This window comes from Megascapheus bottae, unplaced genomic scaffold (genome assembly GCF_031878675.1).
Source record: "Megascapheus bottae isolate mThoBot1 unplaced genomic scaffold, mThoBot2.hap1 HAP1_SCAFFOLD_64, whole genome shotgun sequence".
Lineage (NCBI taxonomy): Eukaryota > Metazoa > Chordata > Mammalia > Rodentia > Geomyidae > Megascapheus > Megascapheus bottae.
The window spans coordinates 314,060-321,273 of NW_028327830.1; the positions used below are offsets into that span (position 1 = coordinate 314,060).

The 7,214-nt window shown below is 42.5% G+C and overlaps 1 pseudogene; it reads right to left on the reverse strand.

The window, feature by feature from the left end:
* Positions 1-2,303: 2,303 nt before the first annotated feature.
* LOC150039074 (igE-binding protein pseudogene) lies at positions 2,304-2,987 on the reverse strand (annotated as a pseudogene).
* Positions 2,988-7,214: the final 4,227 nt, after the last annotated feature.

The following is a 7,214-nucleotide window of genomic DNA, read 5'->3' on the forward strand; positions in this document are numbered from 1 at the left end:
CCCTGTAATGCCAATAGGGCAACCGCATCAGGATAGTATCCAAGGGACTTTCCAGGGGACACTCGAGGATGAATCCATAATAAAGGGCCCTTTTGCCATAAAACACCAGTGGGCTGATAAAAAGAGGGAATTATACACAAGGAAAAGGGTTCACCCTCCTTCAACCTACATAGGGTAGTATTACTAAGTGCATTCTCTACCTTCACAAGGGCTGAGCGGGCTTCCTCACTCAAGACCCAAGGGGAAGCTAAATCTGAACTGCCCTTAAGAACATCAAAAAGGGGCTTCAACTCATAATTTGGTATACCTAAATAATTCCTTATCCAATTAATACCTCCTAACAATTTTTGAAAATCATTCAAGGTTTTCAAATTATCTATTCTCAAAGTTAACTTCTGTGGCATCACAAAAATGGGGGTAATTTTTGCACCCAAATATTCTACTACCCTTCCTAATTGAACTTTCTCTGGGGCCACATGCAATCCCAGTTGTTGCATGGTGTTAACTAGTTCACCATATGCTTCATTCAATATTTCCTCATTTTTTTGCGTCTAAGAGAACATCATCCATATAATGGATGCATTTCAAAGTTGCATACTTTTGTCTAATAGGGCGGATAGCTTGCCCCACATACAGTTGACACATGGTTGGGCTATTTGCCATACCTTGGGGCAAAACAATCCACTCATATCTTTGATCTGGATCCTCATGATTACAAGATGGCACAGTAAAAGCAAAGCGTTCACAATCTCGGGGGTGCAAGGGTATGGAAAAAAAGCAATCCTTAATATCTATTGCTATAATGGGCCAATGCTCGGGAAGGGCGGACAACACAGGTAATCCCCTTTGTATGGGGCCCATAATTTGCATTTGGGCATTAATGGCTCGCAGATCATGCAATAATCGCCATTTTCCAGACTTCTTCTTTGTAACAAAAATAGGTGTGTTCTAAGGTGACACAGAGGGCCTAACATGATGTAAGTCATATTGTTCTTTCACAAGGGTTTGGGCTGCTGCTAATTTCTCGGAGGTTAACGGCCACTGAGGCACCCATACTGGTTCCTCTGTCTTCCAAGCAATGGGAACTTGTTCCTCAGCGGCCCCTAGGAAAAACCCAACCCATGTTTATCTAATTTTTTCTGGACCTCAATAGGGTTTTTTCGGCCCTGCAACTACTTCCCCAGTCCACGGCCAGGATAATATCCCATCTGTAGTATCATGTCTTTGGAGGCAGGTGAATAATCATTGCTAAGACAGAAGCCCATCTCTTTCATTAGGTCACGGCCCCACAGTGAGACCGGAAGCTCAAGAACATAAGGCTGAATGGTTCCTGAGTGTCCTTCCTCATCTTTCCAATTCAATTGCCGAGCACTGACATCGGGGGCCCTCGCATAGCCTAGACCTCTCAGAGTCTTAACAGAGGCCTGCACTGGCCATTCCCGAGGCCAGTCCTTTTTGGCTATAATGCTGCGGTCTGCTCCTGTATCTAAAAGTCCAATGATTCTTTTTCCATCTTCCTCTAGTTCCATAGTAGGCCTTTCATTCAAGTCTAATGATATACACACTAGTTCTACGCCGGTGGATCCAAAGCCTTTGTCTCCCCTGGCAGCCTGCCTGGCAGGGAAAATCTGATGGAGACTAGGAAGAAGTAGTAATTGTGCTATTCTATCTCCTGGAGAAATAGCCACTATGCCTTTTGGTGCTTCAACCATAATTTTAACTATTCCTGTGTAATCTGGGTCAATGTCCCCTGGGTGAACTCTGAGGCCTTGGAGGGTTGCCAAGGAACGGCCAATTAACAACCCCACTGTGCCACTCTTTAGGGGCCCCTGAAAATCTGAGTCCACCAGTTGCACTCCCATTTGAGGTGTTAATATGACCCTGGCGGTGGCACGGAGGTCCAATCCCGCTGAACCTGCAGTGGCTCTCCGCGGTCCTTGGGATGGCGTAGGGTGGGCCATCTCTCCTTGGGCGCCCCCTCGCTCTGGCTCTCTACAGCCCCATATATTTGCGGGCCCTGGGGACGTGGGCCCCTCTGGCCATTTTTTGACTGGGCAGGGTGGCCTAGAGGCTGTCCATTTACATTCTTTACTGATTTACATTCATTTGCCCAATGCTTGCCCTTTCTGCATCTTGGACAGAGTCCAGGTTGTCTACTTGACTGGGTCCTTTCTGTTCCTCCAGCTCCTCTTTGTTCTGGACAATCTCACTTAAGATGTCCCATTTTTCCACATTTAAAGCATGCTTCAGATGCATTGCTTTTCTTACTAGTGAGCTGGATTACAGCTGCAGCGAGGCCAGAATTAGTCAATGGGCCCCCCCCCCAATTCTCTACAAACTTTCATCCATGCTTCTATGCCTTTATGTTTATATGGAGTTATAGTAGCTTTGCACTCTTTGTTACACTGCTCATGAATCAGTTGTTTTACTAGGGGCATGGCTCTATCTGGGTCACCAAAAATTCTCCCCGCTGCCTCAACCATCCGAGCAACAAAGTTCGAAAAGGGTTCGGTGGCCCCCTGCAGGATTTTTGTAAGATTGCCACTAACTTCCCCTCCATTAGGCAAGGCTTTCCAGGCTCTAATACAAATGTCATTAATTTGCTCATACACTTCCGGTGGATACCCTGTTTGAACGTTAGCAAATCTTCCCTGCCCCAGAAGCATGTCTCTGTCCCAGGATCCATGACCATTTTCTTGATTAATTGCTGCCTGTTCGTTGGAAAACTCCAACACAAAAGCTCGCCAGTCCAAGTATTGCCCTGGGCTCAAACAGGCACGAGTAAGTCCGGCCCAGTCAGAAGGGGTGATACAATTTCTCTTCAAGGCCTCTACCTGAGCCACTGTAAAGGAGGCAGTTATGCCATACGTTCGAACTGACTCAGCCAAGGACTTAACCACTTTAAACTCAAGTGGCTCATGATATCTCTGTTGGTTTTGGTCCTGAAAAACTGGACAAGCCAATTCTGTGTGAACTGTCCTCCACATCTCGGGGCAAAATGTGTGACCAACTGCCCCCTGCTGATAAGGAGGTGGATTAAAGGGTGCTGAGGCAGCGGCTGGAGGATCCTTCTCAGGAGCCTCCTCCCCTACATTCTTCTCAGGAGCCTCCTCCCCTATATTCCACTAACTGCTCTGCTTCCCCTTCTCTCGTTTTAAACGAGTCTTCCGCATATGTTGTATCAAGGCCTGTACTTCCTCATCGTCTTCTGAGCTGCTTAGATCAGACCCTCCTTCCTCTTTATACTCAGACAGGTCGGGGTAAAGTTTCTGGACGCTTTCCCTTTCTCACTAAGTGAACTTTCACTGTATGAGTTTTCAGATCTTTCCTCCTGCAGCTGTTCTAGCGCCGACCGACCATTCTCCACAGCGTCACAATAGCGCTGGTCTTGAAGACACCCCCCAATCATTTTCCAAATGGTTCTAACTCCAGCTTTTAATGTGCCTTGCTCATAAGCAAAGTCCAAATCCTTCCCTAATTTATTCCAAGAAGCTACTGTTCCCTGATACAATAAACCAAGGAGCCACAGTTTCACACTCATTAAGAAATCCTTGCAGTGTACGCTTTCTTAGTTTCAGCCGCTTAGAACGCAGCAGCTCATTGAGGGCCAGAAAAATTGGATGTGACGTCTTGGCGCCCATGTTTAGTTAAGAAAAATTTTTTTCACTTTGTTACGCTTTCACTCTTCTTTTATCTTTGTTTCTCCCCGGGTTGCCGCTCTCTCTCTTATCTGCAGAGTAGAGCCCAGAACTATGCCCTCTTTGATCACGGATTCCCACTTACCTGGGAACTTTCCGGTGCACCGCCCTGACCACAAGGAGTTCTGAATCCTCCGTATAAGTGTTTCCCCGTACGGGCCACCACTTGTTGCTTCCGCCTCGACCAGCAAGGAAGACGCGACACAGGATTCTTCTCCAAGTGGTTTATTCAGGAACCCTTAACAAGCTTCTTCCTTTCTCCTTCTTTCTTCTTCTTCTTCTTCTTCTTCTTCTTCTTCTTCTTCTTCTTCTTCTTCTTCTTCTTCTTCTTTTTCTTCGTCCGGGACTATCCCTGGTCTTACATGACCTCCGCCTGGCCAATCCTGAAAAGCCACGTGGGAGATGCCGATAGGGCCAACTACGCGGAAGCAAGCCAGAAGCCAAAACTTAGCCATATAAGGAGTTGTTTTCACAGAAAGCACTCGCTGTCAGGATGGCGGAAGGCGGAAACCGGCGCCATCTTTAAGGCGCAGCCCTCGCAGCTCCCCACAATAGTGATAGCACTATGGAAATCAGTGGATTCTTCCAACATCTAAATACAAGATTATCCTATGTTCTAGTTATACCCCTCTTGGTCATTTATCAGAAAAATTACACATCAAAATATAACAAAGGCACCTCTATACCCATATTCATTGTAGCACAGTTTTCTACTTATGGTATTCATAATCATAGGAAATAATTAAACTCCTACTGTTGAAAGGAAACTAAGTAGTGAGAAACAGAGAGGCCATCACTTTGAATCTTTGTTGGAGAGCCAGAGGACTGCTGGTGAACTCTTGTCTCAAAGACTTTGAACAACAAATCTTAGAGACTGTGCCCAGACCAAAAAATAAATGAACCAATAAAAAATGAAGTTTAAAGGGATCCATTATTAGGCATGCACAAATTTGTAAGTGAACATACTATACAAAAGTACATTACAAAACTATTTTGTATAACAGAAGCACCAGTTTTGGGGATTTACCATTATGTTGTGCCAGAAAAACTAATAGAAAGCATCAGTGGCTTCAGCTGCAGGCACAAGCAAGAAAATTTGTTGGGGTGAAGAAGCCTTGCAAGATGATGAAATGCTCAGGAACCAGTGGGTAAAAGGAAGCCCACAGGAAGTAATCAGGAAGGGACAGGAAGTAGCCAAGAAGGGATATGACCCACCTTGTACTTTATGTCCCTAATTAGAAAATAACTGCTAGGTACCAATGCCAGCATCACAAAATGTTAGAGACTGGATTACAAAGCAGAAAAGAAATACTTGAAAGACATGTTTAATAAGTGGCCCGTTTTTGTATTCCAAGTCCATTCACGTTTGGACTTCAATTTCCTTCACTCTTTTGCCATGTGTTTTCTTTTCTATATTCTGTCTTTCTTCCATAGCTCCTTCCTTTACTTTCTGTACATTAATCTTACAGGATTTGAAAATCATATTAATTTTTAAATGTAGGTTATTGTCATAAAATGAACAGAGGAATGAAAATTATACATATGAGTTCAGAGAGTTTACATATTCATTTAAATAAAATTGCAGAGTGCTGTGCATTTTACAAGGTCTTACTCATATTATTAAACTTTCTGAAAGACAGGGCTAATGGCAGGTTTGAGATTTGAACCATCTTGATCAGATGTTAGTTTTCATATTTAGTTTTTCTCTGTCTCTTAGATTTCATTTCTCTTGGATAATTAAGAATGAATAATTCAGACACTGCCATTCAAAGCAAGTAAAGCTCAAAAGAAGATGATCCTGCTCAATAAATTGGAAAGAAGAATTTTTAACACTCCCAACTTTATAAGCAAATTGAAGATATTTTTCTAAGGGTATTAGATTGGTCTTTAATTTCCCTGTTAATGGCGATTTTATTATCTAGTATGAAAAGACTAACAACTCATGTCTGTTCTAGTAAATAACATAACATGAATTCAGAAACATAATCATAATTATGATGATTGGTCATGAAAACAAATTACTCACCTTTAACAATTACATTAAAACTTCCATAACAATCCATCTTTTACAATAGTGTCCTCTTATATTTGAAAGGTTTAGATTCCATGTGTGTGAATCATTTCCTCTTCTTTCAGTTTCTTTTTCTTCCTCATCCTCATCTTCCTTCTACATCAATTTCTGAAATGCCACAGTGGGAAGGATTTCTCTAGAATTCAGGAGCAAGTCATGATTTATATATCTGAGAATTGATCACTGTTCAAAAGTGCTTCCAGGGATAGTATTAGTTTTATTTACTATCAATGAATTATGTGGGGTATTATCAGATCCTTAAAGTTTTAAGAAGACAGAATGATACATTTTGGCAAGGCAAACGCCACTAAAATTTAACCAAATAACCTTCACCACTTGTTAGATAATATGCAGACTGTTCCAAGAACCATGCAGACATTCAGGGACAGGGAAAAAAGGAAAAAGTTTAATGAGAGGTGGAGGTGAGGGTGGGAAGCGATTGGCAGACCGCTTCTCACATATGCGCACAAGTGAGAAGTACTAACTGTTGTCTGGCATGACCTATATTACCTGTAAGGTTTAGGGGATGGAAAGGAGATGGAGCACCTAGGGTGGATGTGAGTACTAAGGTCTTCATCATGGAGTACTAGGATTTATGGATATTGTCCAAATGGGAGATAAGCAGGTCCGCAGTTAACCCAACCTGAAGGTCACTCTGGGGGGATCTTATGGCCCAAGTGGTTTATAACTACACAAGGGATTGTCATCCTGAGTTAAAAGGGTGGGAACTAGCTCTTTACTGCACCAATCTGGGCATGGTGTTGATTGTGTAGGGCATGGTAAATGATGAGAAAGGAGGCCCTTGGCCTGCACTATCACCACCTAAATCTCTTGTATCGTGGTCTCTACCCCAATTCATATCTTTACTTTCTGTCTAGCTATGCTTAGTCTTATTTGTTTACTTACTTTATTTATGTTTTTAGGACTACTGGGTTTTGCAGTCTGAATCTCATGTTTGCCAGAAAGGCACTCTACTATTTTTGTCACATCTCGAATCCTCTTTTTTATGTCTCCTTATTGCTTAGGATTTCAGGTGCTCACTACCATATCTGGTTTATCAGTTGAATCAGAATCTCACTAACGTTTGTTCTGGGCTGCCTAATCTTTGTTTCTTATGATGTGTACCACCATTCAGCCCTAAAGATTAAGTCATCATGATAGTATGTGATAAAAAAATCTATAGCTACCCAAGTGCTTCTCTAAAATAAGAGACAGAAGGAAATGATCTAAGTAGATTATGATTGGCATAGCTGTTAAATACGCATGTCTCTGGGTAATTACAGCTTTTGGATGGGGGGGGCTGTAAACTCAGAATCCTGGGAGATGGAAAATTGAGAAATAAGGACAAGTTGTCTCTAAATGGTCACAAAATGTATGCTTGTGATTCATGTTAATGGTTGGTAGTACAGAAGTTGTAAACCAGATAATTCAATAACTCTTCCATT